This window comes from Mustela nivalis (genome assembly GCF_964662115.1).
Source record: "Mustela nivalis genome assembly, chromosome: 2".
Classification (NCBI taxonomy): Eukaryota; Metazoa; Chordata; class Mammalia; order Carnivora; family Mustelidae; genus Mustela; species Mustela nivalis.
The window spans coordinates 89,854,665-89,868,129 of NC_139021.1; the positions used below are offsets into that span (position 1 = coordinate 89,854,665).

Below are 13,465 nucleotides of genomic sequence, written 5' to 3' on the forward strand. Positions count from 1 at the left end.
TTATTCACTTTATGCTTTGATTTTAGTGAAACTGTTTTTCCATGCATGTTTTAGAAAGCTTTCTGATCCATTCATCTTGCTAGAGAAAGTTTTTTCCTATCTTTGGATTTATCTTAGAAATAGGTATGAAAATCATAAATTATTTTGAAACAATGAATTTGTGTTGGGATTGCTGTATACTTGTTTCTTTCTGACCCAAAGCAGTTTAAAAAAATCAATTGCTGCAAGACCACTTTCCGAATGGTCTTCTAAAATTCCTATACATTTTTGTCTTTAAATAATTTGGCACCAAACTTCAGTTCTCTGGAAGTTTGGTTCCCTCAAAAGAGTCCAGATAATAAAATTTTTTGATAACTTGAATGGTTAAAAAGAAAAATCCCTTATATGCTCACATATATCAACTCTTCATAAATATCTTTATTGTTCAGCCTGAGTCTAGCTGCATCAGTTACCCTCAAGAATGTCAGGTCTGACTGTGTAATAATAAAGGGGACAAGCCAACAAGAAGATATAACAACTGTAAATATTTATGCAACCAACTGAAGTACCCAAATACATAAAACAGTTAATAACATATACAAAGGAACTAAATGATAGTAATACAATAATAGTAGGGGACTCTAACACCCTAATGACATCAATGGACAGATTATCCAAACAGAAAACCAACAAGAAACAGTGACCTTGAACAAAACATTGGATGAGATGGATTTAGTAGTTATTCAGAATATTCCATCCTAAAAATTCAGAATACAGATTCTTTTCAAGTACACACAGAACATTCTCCAGAATAAATTACATATTAGGTGATAGAACAGGCCTCAAAAAATACAAAATGATTGAAGTCATAGCAATCATCTTTTATGATCACAACACTATGAAACTAGAAATCAACCACAAGAAAAAAATCTGGAAACAGTACAAATAAATGAAGGTTAAATAACTTGCTACTAAACAATGAATGAATCAACCAAGAAATCAAAGAAGAAATTAAAAAGTACATGGTTTCACTCATATGTGGAACACCAACAATATCACAGAGGACCATAGAGGGAAGGGAGGGAAATCTGAAGGGGGAGAAATAAGAGGGGGAAACGAACCATGAGAGACAATTGACACTGGGAGTAAAAAACTGAGGGTTTCAGAGAGGAGGCAGTGAGGGGAGAGAGTAACAGGGCATGTGTTGTGATAAGCACTTGTGTTATATGTAACTAATGAATCATTGAACACTACATCAAAAGTTAATGATGTACTAATCAGTGACTAACCAAATATAATAATAAAAAAAGTACATGGAAACACAAAAATTAAAACACAAAAGTCCAAAATTTTTGGAATGCAACAAAAGCAATTCTAAGAGGGACATTTATAGCATACAGGCCTACCTTAACAAGCAAGGAAACCTCTAATAAACAACCTAGATTTATACCTAAAGGGGCTAGATAAGAACAAACAAAACCCCCAAACGAGCAAAAAGAAGGAAATAATAAATATTAGAACAGAAATAAATGATATAAAAACTTGAAAAGAATAGAACAGACCAATGAAAGCAGGAGCTGGTTCTTTGAAAAAATCAATAAAATTGATAAACCTCTTAAAAAAAAAAAGACAGATTGGGGAGGGTATGTGCTTTGGTGAGTGCTGTGAAGTGTGTAAACCTGGTGATTCACAGACCTGTACCCCTGGGGTTAAAAATATATGTTTATAAAAAATAAAAAATTAATTAAAAAAAAAAAGACAGAGAGAGAGAGAGAAAGGACTCAAAAAAATACAATCACAAATGAAAGAGGAGATATAACAACCAACACCACAGAAATACAAACAATTGTAAAAGACTATTATGAAAAACTTCATGCCAATAAATTAGACAACTTAGAAGAAATGGATAAATTCCTAGAAACATGTAGCCCTTATCTCTAACAATGAACCACCAGAAAGAGAAATTAAGAAAATAATTTCATTTACAATTGCACCAAAAATAATAAGGTACGTAGAGATAAGCCTATCCAAAGAGGTAAAAATGTACTCTGGAAACTATAAAACATTGATGAAAGAAACTGATGACAACACAAAGAAATGGAAAAACGTTCTATGCTCATGGATTGAAAGGACAAATGTGTTAAAATGTCTATATTACCCAAAGCAATCTACACATTTAATGTAACTCCTATCAAAATACCAATAGTATTTTTCACATAACTAGAAGACGAATCCTAAAACATATATGGAATCACAAAAAACATTGAATAGATAAATCAATCTTGGAAAAGAAATGCAGAGCTGGAGATACCACAATTCCAGACTTCAAGTTATATTACAAAGTTATAGTAATCAAAATAGTATGGTACTGGCACAAAAATACATACACACATAGATCAAGGAACAGAATACAAAGCTTAGAAATAAACCAACAATTATATGGCCAATTAATCTTTGGTAAGGCAGAAAAGAATATCCAATAGGAAAGAGACAGTCTCTTCAACAAATGGTTTGGGGAAAACTGGTCAGCTATATGCAAAAAAATGAAACTGGAACACTTTCTTATGTAATACAGAAAAATAAACACAAAATGTATTAAAAACCTAAATGTGAGACCTGACACCATAAAAATCCTTGAAGAGAGCACAGGCAGTAATGTCTCTGACATCAGCCATAGCAACATTTTCTAGATATGTTTCCTGAGGCAAAGGAAATAAAAGCAAAAATAAATTATTGGCAATTCATCAGAACAAAAAGTTTCTGTACAGAAAAGGAACCAGTCAACAAAACTAAAAGGTAGCCTATGGAATGGGAAAAGATATTTGCAAATGACACATATATAAAGCATTAGTATCCAAAATACACAAAGAACTGAATCAACTCAATACCCAAAAAACAAATAAGCCCAATTAAGAAATGGGCTGGTCATGAACAGATATTTCTCCAAAGAAGACATTCAGATGGCCAACAGACATATTAAAAGATGCTCAACATCACTCATCATTAGGGAAATGCAAATCAAAACTAAAATGAGGTATTACCTGACCCTTGTCAGAATGGCTAAAATAAAAACACAGGAAACAATGCTGGCAAAGATACGGAGAAAAAGGAATCTTCTCGCACTGTTGATGAAAATGCAAACTGGTACAGCCTCTGTGGAAAACAGGATGGTGTTTCATTTAAAAAATTAAGAATATGGACCACATCTTTCTTTTTTTTTTTTTTTTTTTTCCTTTTTTTTTTTTAATTTATTTTTTATTTTCAGCATAACAGTATTCATTATTTTTCACCACACCCAGTGCTCCATGCAATTCGTGCCACATCTTTCTTATCCATTCGTCCGTTGAATGGCATCTTGGGTGAAGCATAACAAATATCATGGAGGACAAGGGGTGTTAGAGAGGAGAAGGGAGTTGGGGTAAATTGGAAGGGGAGGTGAATCATGAGAGACTATGGACTCGGAAAAACAATCTGAGGGGTTTGAAGTGGCGGGGGTGTGGAGGTTGGGGTACCATGTGGTGGGTATTATAGAGGGAACGGATCGCATGGAGCACTGGGTATGGTGAAAAAATAATGAATACTGTTTTTCTGAAAATAAATAAATTGAAAAAATTTTTAAAAAATTAAGACTAGAACTATTATATAATCCAGTAACTCCACTTCTAGGTGTTTACCTAAAGAAAATAAAAATACTGATATGAAATGTTTACAGCAGCAGTATTCTCAATAGCCAAATTATGGAAGCATTCTAAGTGTCCAGTGTCCTTCAACTGATGAATGGATAAAGAAGATGTGGTATATGTGTATGTGTATATGCACACACACACACATATCCTATATACATACACACACACACACAGATATATATATATATATATATATTACTCTCTTGGAGTAATAGTCCATATCTATATGTATATGTATATATATTATATATCATGATATATAATATTACTCCAGTGGAGTAATATTACTCCACTATAAAAAGAACAAGATCTGGTTATTTGCAACAACATGGGTAGATCTAGAAGGCACAGTGCTAAGTAAAATAAGTCAGTCAGAGAAAGACAAGTACCACATGATATCATTCATATGTGAAATTAAAGAAACAAATCAAATAAAGAAAAGAAGAGATCCAAAAAACAAACTCATAACTATAGAAACAAACTAATGGTTACTGGAGGGGAGGTGGGAGGGTGAAATAGGTGATGGGGACTGAACAGCACACTTACCATGATGAGGACTGAGTAATACAGAATTGTTGAATCACTGTATTACACCTGAAACTAATATAACACTGTACATTAATTATACTGGAATTAAAAAAAGAAGAAGAAGAATGACAGGTCTAGAGGACCATCTCTCACATTTCACCCCAAGGAATGAGCATGCTTCCGCATCTGTCTGGGTTTACCTGTCATCTTCTGGAATCCAATAGCCCTTATCAAGTGCCCTCAAGAAACCACTCTAGAATGGGTGGTAATTGGGTTCCTATCAGTGTTAAACATGCCGGAGTTCAGCAGGTGGCTGGTAAGAGTTTCAAAAAGCTGATGACAGATGTGAAGGAGGACTCCAGAGGGTGTTGATCCTGCTTTCTCCTTGGACCAAGGGGTCCTTCCTCTCTGGGCTGGCTCAGAACTTGCAAGCTGTCTGAGTCCCTGCTGAATTTCAAGGGTCACTGTAACTGAGGCCTCAGCAAAGCACCTTCTGCAACCAGTAGAGATACCTGGTCATTCATCATCTTGTCCCCTCCCATTTCCCCTCCAAGATATACAAAGTAAACACTTTTCTACCCATTTCCAGAGCTGTTTGAAAGGCATTACGGGACAGGCACACACACACACACACACACACACACACACACACCTCCCTCATATCCTTGTGTTGCAAACTCCAAGTCATACGGGCTTGGACTCTGACTCTCCTTTCTTTGCCAAGATTCAGATTACTGAGCAAGCAAGAAGAGCGGAGCCAAAGCAAATCAAGTGATTCCACAGGCACATTGTGAGGTGCAGAGCTAGCACTTTTGATATTGTGTAATTAAGACTGTAACAAACATCACACAGGGAATTAGCCTCCAGATTGTGACAGAAATAAATCTGCTTGGCTTCAAAAGTTTTCCTTAAAAAGAAATATTTTGGTTCCAGTATCTGTGCAAGAGGGAGAAGGCCTGCTGTCCTTGACACAGGAAGTAGATAACACCTGTCAGTGGAATTCAAACCACCTGCTTGGGGTGCCTTGGGGGATTAAGCCTGCAGCTGGCCACACGCTCTCCCACTTCTGGGCCACACCTTTGGGGCTATAGATGAGCTTCAGAGTGGGCAGGAATTTTTAAATTCAGCATTTAAGACCCCAGATACATAAATCATCACAAATTTTCCCCAAGGGATAAAGAAAAGTTAAACTCCCCACCTTCAGGATATCACAGTTTAGTATTTTACAGGCTTAACAGTCAACATGGCATCCTCGTTTTCCATATAAAGCAGCACAATAGTGAAACACAGGTCCCAGTACACTGTGTCTGTTCCTCAGAACAGAAAGCAACCCAGAACCTTCACCCTCAGACTCATGTATAAAAGATTAACTGAAATGCCAAAAGTAACAGCTTCTATTGGAATTCTCTACTCTGCTATAAGGCTGCTCTCTATTATTCTTGGGAAAGCCCTTCCTGGCTTGAACAAGCATCGATGCTTAACAGACTTTTACCATAAGCATTCTTTTTTATGTTATTTTTAAATTTTTAATGAATTCTGAATATTGAAAGAGTCACACAGGTTGGTACTGGGATTGTACCCCTCACGTGCATTTTTGCCATTAGGCAGTTCATGCCCACATCTTTTTTATAAGTACTTCTAAGGTGAATTTTGGACCTACTATTGACAGCCTGAAACTAGCAAGAAAATAGAGAAAGTAGACAATGGAGGGAAATGAACTTAGAGTTAAGCTCACATGGGCCATGTCACTGGGGATGGGAGAAGCACAGAGGCAGAGCTAGCTGTGGAGCTCCCTCATGACCACAGACCATTTGTCCTTCTCTCCTCATCTTTATGTAAGAACCATCCACCTTTTCTTATGCAAACATAGAACAGAACTGTTTCATTACAATTGCAGCCATTGCAAAAGGATATTGCAAACATGAAATCACCTTCTAAAAATAAAAATAGATGCATGAGGTCACATGCCTACAACATAAGAAAAGCAATTTAAATGCAGAACCAAAAGTCTTCTCTTCCCATGCTTTGTGTGAATTCTTTGTGTAAATGTGTGCCACATGTCAGGCTGTTTACAGAGAAAAGGGTTTTGCTTTCTGAATCACACATGTGGTAGGCATGCCAACCCTTATAGAAAGAAAAAAGGGAGAAATGTCTCACCCAGTGATGCCTGTGTTCCTGAATAGAGCCCACAGGCCACTGAACATCAGTCACAGCCAGGCATGGCTCAGAAAAGTTCAAGAAAACACCTGACTCTTAGCTCCAATGAGTCACAATCCCTCTGAGGCAAAGGGATACCTGTGCCAAAGCATGAACAATCTTCCTACAGTCTGGGAGGAAAATGAAGAGGAATGCAGAATATATGTGGAAAATTCAGTGTCTTTGCTCACTCTTCCCTTGTCCTCATAGCCTTTAGCTCATTTATACACCTGGCATACATATACATAAATACACACCCCACTCATGCCCAGGTATAGTCCTAAGAATACCAGAGAGTTTGTTGGTGCCAGGATGTCCATCAGAATTCTCCCTTTCCACTGTATCACAAAGGTTTTGTGAAGGAAGGAGGTTAAAGGGAAGCTGTGAGGAAAAGAAGAAAGGAAACTTTGGGTGACTTGGCATTTTTTCCATCTTCCCCTTCTTCTCATGTCTCTGAAGATGAAATGCCTACACCTGTTAAGACTAACTGCTATACCTGGGTCAAGCATGTCACTCCAACAAGGGGCCCAGCTCCTTCAGGAGCCTCCTCGCCCAGCTGCCCTTCAACCTCTTATTCATCACCGAAGCTTCGCCTCCACATAAGAACATTCATTTAACAACTATAACCTTGAGGCACCTGGGTGGCTCAGTCATTAAACATTTGCTGTTGGCTCAGGTCATGACCCCAGGGTCTTGGGATCAAGCCGTGCATCAGGCTCCCTGCTCAGCAGAAAGCCTGCTTCTCCCTCTCCCACTCCCTCTGCCTGTGTTCACTCTCTCGCTGCCTCTCTCTCTCTCTATCAAATAAATTAATTTTAAAAATCCTTTAAAAATAAATAAATAAATAAAATCCACAACATGATCATAAAAAAAACCAATTATAACCTTGATAACAATGAACACTGATTGAAAAATTACTATATGATGCCAGTTTCCAAGTCAGCACTTTGTGTACATTTCCCTCATTAAATCTTAAAGTGATCTTATTTTAAAACCCACTTTAAAAATAAAGAAAATGAGGCTCATGAAATCAAACACAACTCTGTTGCCCAGGACCCAAGCAGCCTGATTCCAATTCCATACTCGGAATTACCAGTAAGCATCTCCCACCACAAAACCAAAACCAGATTTCTCTATCATTCCATCATCCCTACTTCACTTTACAGGGAGGGACATGTCTACTCTCTGAAAGCCTTCTGGTCTACCTACCACTCAGGGCTGACTCTAGCCTGTCCTCCCATCCTGTGATTGCCTGCTTTCACCAACCTGGAGGTCTTCCCACACTTCCTTGCCTCCTCCCTCAGACACCACTTACTGTTCCCTCAGTCTGGGCTTACCCCTATACATCACCTAACTCCTCTACCTCAGGCTCATGTCTTTCTCCTGAGCTTCACACTTATGTCCAGAAGCCACTGGATTCCCACAGACACTTCACGTGGGTCCAGAAACTCCATTTCTCCTGATTCCTTACCTCACTTATGTTACTCTTAACCGCATCACTCCCATGAGCAACTCTAGCACCTACCTCCTCTTTCAAACCTGAACCCTGAGTTTTCCTTATCTCCTTATACTTCTGCCAGTACAATCAAGTTGCTCACTTCTGGTTCCTTCCTCCTAGTTACAGTCCCTTCCACATGTCCCAGGACAATGCCTTATATACCTGCTACATCAGCCACTGCCCTGTCTCCTTTCCCCTCATTGACCTGGGAGTCATTGAACTGAAACGTGAACCTGAGAGCACTGAAAAGTACCTATAGCTCTGCTATAGAATGAGGTCTACATTCCTCAGCCCGCTATACAGGATCCTTCCTTTTCTGGGTCACTGCATATGTGCACAGCTCATCTCCCACTATTTTGCCCTTGGACCCAATGCTCCAATCTGCAGATCACTCAAATTCCCACTCCTTTTCATGTTGCTTACTCTGCTTAGAATGCATTTGGACTTGCTCTCGAGCAAGGAAACTGGGTAGTAATCACAGTGCTAGGTGAACTGCCATTTCTTCCTGGATTCCCTGGACTTTTCCCATACTTAACACCTTCTGTCATTTCTACCAAATGTCCCTCCTCTCTACCTTCCATGACCATTTACTGAATACTGACTATGGGGCAGGCATCATGTTGAGAACTGAGCATTCAAAGCTGCTCTCACAGGCTTGGGATCTAGTGGGAGGGAAAGGAATAGATAGGTGTCAAATGACAGACACCGGCTGCCGCCACACCATCTTGAGGGCCTGCTATGGCTGCACAGTTCTTCAGGAGTTGGGTGTGAGAATGGGGTGGGGAGGAAAAAGAAAACCTGTAAGCTGTATTTTTTTTTTTGTTTTTTTGGCCTCCACTGCATCTCATCCCTCACAGAGACTTGAAGGCATGAAATAACCTCTGAGAATATCCCAACTACAATTCCCAGAGTCGTAATAGACTGCCACAAATGCAATAATTCAAATTTTAGAATTACATAGAAATTAAAATTAATTTGAAAATTAATTTCAAAATCTGCAACTTCTTTAAAAGGATTTGTTTCAATTTGCATGACATACTTCTGAATGCCTTTCACAGGAGCCACACAAACAACAAGGTTTGCATATTTTAAAAGTTCAATTTTGTCTGGAATAAATGATAAGAGCACACTTGATCATAGGTGTCTACACAGTTGTTCAAAGTGACTTGGACAGACTGAGCTGCATCTGGGAGAATAAGGCTCAACTCCTTCCACTTCCTATAATTCTTGCTTGGTACCACCATCCCCCACACTTCAGGGATTTCACTGGTTTTGTGCAAGTGGATTTAAACCTCCACACCTCACATGACCTCATTTTCATCTCTCTAAGTGTTGAGGAAGGAGGGCAACTTATGCAAATTGCAACCAGCTACAGAGCCATTGTCATGGGCAAGACAGAGATATGTGGGTATATCCTCTGCCCAGGAGAAAAGAAATTTCCTGAAACACACCCAGAAAAGCTGAAATGCTACCCTAACAGAAATCTCAAATGATCAATACAAGGATGAGGCTTTTTGGGTTTCCATTGTGCTTTATTTCCAGGATTGCATGCTCAAAAACGGAGCAGGGGGAGCCTCTTGGGACAGACGGGTGGCGAATGTGCATGCTCTGACTGTCTTTGTTTCTTCCTAACTTCCTCTTCTGAAATTAACTGGAACTGATCCCTCTTGAAACCAAAAGTCCCTGAAGGAAATGTGATGATTAAGCCCCTAACATGTCCCTGTCAGTTTTTCTCATCTGTAAGGAAATAGACAGCTGGCATTCCATCTTGATACAAGTTTGAAAATTGTTTCTGTGTAGACATGTCAAGGTGGTGTCCACTGCCCCTGCCAACTCCCAAGCCTTTAATGCCATCCCCCAAGAGTGCTCAAGGGCAGGGCAGGACCACCAGCAAGCATCCCTGGCCCTGTCACCAAGCACACTGGTTTTCCTGGGCACACAGGGACACTAGGAAGGTCCTATCTGGGTGAAAGGTGGGGCACAGACCCCTCCAGGGAGGTGGGGACCAACAAGCTGGGTTCTCCTCCTCATTAAGCCCAGCAGGTGTGTGAAAAACCTTCAAAGAAGGAAAAGAGCTTTTCAGCCCACTATCCATTACAGAAGGCTCTGAAGTCCTAAAACCTACCTCCCATATTCAAAAAACCCTCTACTCTGGCTGCATGTGAAAATCCATTTTACATGCTATTTGTGCAATAGATTACAAAGGATTGACAAGTCACAGGCTTGCCCTATCTCAGAGATGATGCAGGAGGCACGGAAGGAGGATGGAAGCCCCCCAGGAATTCAGGACAGGTGATGCAGAAGGTGTTCACAGGTTTATGTCTTGTAGGAAGGAACATCCCATTAGGCCTGGAGGGCCTGGTGCCAGCTTTGCTGTTCTCATGATCTTTGTAAATGACAGCAAGAGCAGCAGTGACACTACCTGGGGTTCACTGTGTTCCAGGATCTGTGCTTGATGCACTGCACACATTGTCTCATTTATTTCTCCTAGGTCACCTGTGGTGAAAACATTAATGTAATACCCATTTCCCAGGTGAATAAACTGAGGTTTCAAAAGACCAAATGACCTGACCAGCCCAGAATGTAAGAGCTGGGCCAGTTTCCAACCCAGGTCCGTGATTCCATATCCTGCAATTTTCTTTGAATCTGCATTTTAATCTATAAAATAAGATGAAAACTGCCTACATTATAGAATTATTACAAGGGTTAAGTGAAAAATATGTGTTACAAACTCTATAAAAAAGAAAACTGTATTTTTGAAAACACTGCTATTATGACCTTGAGTCAATAAGGATGCAAAATGCTCTGATTTGAACAAACAAAAAACAGGAAGGAATCAAGCTTAAAACAGCAACCATCTATTATGCTTGCTTAAAAGCCTCCTTTCTTTGGGGCTTCACCCAATGTGCCCCATTCAGGTTTTAAGAACTCTCCAAAACCAAGGTTTATTCATTAAATTTATAATACAAAAGATCACTTACCTGGACTCTAAAATCAACGGCTCACAGAAATTATAGATAATTGTTGTTATTCATTCTTCCTTGAATGGCTGTATGTCTCTCAGAAACTTGGAGCTCACCTTCTCACAGATTTCTTATTTGCTTTACTGCTCTGTATAAAGAATTAAAAAAATTCTATAATTTTATTCTCATTTTGGTTCTTGACTTTCTTCATGGAGTTTAATTCAGAGCAAATGTAATTTATCTTACAATAGGTGTATTTTTTAAATGCAGCAAACAGAATCTAATGTCCTAAATTACGTTTGCCATGAGGAACACAGCAGTAAGATAACTAGTCAGACCCTGCATACAAAAATATCCTGAACTGTACCAGCCTGGTGATTCATGCCATGCTACCCATGACCAGTGCACGCGTGCATATTATTTCCACTGAAAGAAAATGCATTTTCCAGTCCTAGAGTATGGAATGATACACCAAAAATTACATCCCTACCCATCAAGAGAAAATGACGGCTTTTATCCTTTGTTCATTCTGAAAAAGGCATTTTATGCTTTACCAAACTGTTAAGTCGGTTATGTGTATTTTCTTTACTTCCAACTTTGTTTTTGCCCATCAGGAAATGTTCCTAAAACCTGGCAGGGAGAAGCACACTGACCCTCCAGTGAGGGTCCTGCATTCCCACATAACTCTACTATGCACCCATTGTGTGCCCTTGGCAACTGGGGGTGCGCTCTGAGCCTTGGTTTTCTTATCTAGGAATGAGAAGGTTACAGGAGAAGATTCTTTGAGCTTTATTCCACTTTGAAATATCAGTGACTACCCAGAGCACATAAAATACTATCTCGGCTCCTCAGAGCTAACTTTTCTGTCTCCACAACACTCTGGCCTTGCAGGATTAAGAACAGAACTGCTTGACGTGGCAGTGCTGGACATTCCACCCAATGCCCAGCTGGACATTGAAGGATCCCAGAGCCATAAGAAATCCAGCTGACATTTCACAGGGAGATAAGTGAGAAGGAAAGCTTCTTGGAGCCTTCCAAATACGCAGACACATTTTCACCACACTCTAGAATGTTCCCTATCACTCAAAAGATAAAAACATGAAAATCTTGGAAAGTCTGAATTCCTGCTTAACTTTATCAAGATGAATAACATAAATACAAAGAGGTAGTTTAGCAACTTCGGAAAAGATGTTGCTGTTTCTTAAACCTAAGTGGTTTCTGACGTTTTCTTTTAGGTTGCTGACTGCTGGAATGATGTAGCAATTCTCTATGTTCAAAAGGCACATTTGATAGCAATTAACCCATGGTTAAACAGTCCCCTGATCACAGTCACTGGGCTTCCATTAGAATGAAAAGCACTGTGTTAGGCAATAGTTGTCTTATTACCAAAGTTCTGCAATAAAAAACCATTCGTTGTATCTCTATAATCCAACTCCCACTACTACCAAAAGCTTACAACAAGGAGGATGTAAACCATTTTTGAACCATCTATAAGCAGAAAAGAACTGGCCTTTTTTAGAATAGTTTGCTGTGAAAGAAGATTGCCTGGATTTTATGTCTCAATAATCTGTATTGCAACATCTAAATAAACTCTTCATTACAGGGGCTGAAACTATTTGTCACTTGTGAGATATTAATATAATTAGCTTTAAAGGATGGTCTATATGACAGAAAGTATTTCTCTGGGGTTGGATTTTTCATAGAGAATCATTGTAGGAACTTTTAACATTGTATTCTCAATAATATGGCAATTGACCCATGGAATGTATTCCAGATCTATGTGCTAATGGCCCATCTACTGGTGAGACACAGCAGAGAGGACTTGGGGACAAAAAGAACCTATAAGAGTTTCTGATTCTTGAAAGTTTCCATCTTGAACTATAAAATTCAGGTGTCTTTAGAAGCCCTAGAAACTGCCAAGAGAAGTTACTACAATCCCATCGTCGTAGTCATCATCATCATCATCATCATCACCTTCTCTAAGGCTGGCATATTTATTAAATATTTATGGGCCAAATGCTATGCTAAGCATATTATATGTATTTGTTCATTGAATCCCTATGAAAAACCTCTGAGACAGGTTCTTCGATTACTCCTTATTTAAAGATGGGGAAACTGACTCTCAGATATGAGGAAACTGCCCACGTTTGCAAAGCTGAGATTTTAATTACTCTGCTCCCTACCTGTCACACACAGTTCCCAAGGGCTCAGAGCATGTGCTTTATGCTTGAATGAGACGTGCGTTTTTTGACTGCAGGCGAAAGAGTGTCAACTCAAACCAGCGTGACCACAAATATGACTAATGGGCTCTCACTATGGGCTCAAAGATAGCTCCAATCTGCCATGGTCCTTACAGTTAGCAATGCCATTGAAAAGAAAGGGCCTCTTCTCCGATGGCCTGGGCCTCAGTCAGACATGAATGGGTCACTCTTAGGCTTTATGCCTATCCCTGAACTAAATATTATGATGAGGTAGATGACTGTGATGATGAGAAAGGTCTGAGGTTATGATCTGCCCAAACTAAAGGTGTCTCCATAAAGACTCCATAAAATTGGAGGGCTTTTATCCAAAGGTAGGGCAGAAAGAATGCATAGAAAAATAGCAAATATTTATCA

At 39.3% G+C, this 13,465-nt stretch overlaps 1 long non-coding RNA gene across 1 annotated transcript; it reads right to left on the minus strand.

Annotated features, from left to right (window-relative positions):
- Positions 1 to 4,409: 4,409 nt before the first annotated feature.
- On the minus strand, positions 4,410 to 10,960 carry LOC309854471. The gene is made up of 3 exons (XR_014306246.1): positions 10,869 to 10,960; positions 6,680 to 6,770; positions 4,410 to 4,686 (listed from the first exon to the last, which is right to left on the minus strand). It is a non-coding gene; the product is annotated as an uncharacterized lncRNA (long non-coding RNA).
- Between the last annotated feature and the right edge of the window lie 2,505 nt (positions 10,961 to 13,465).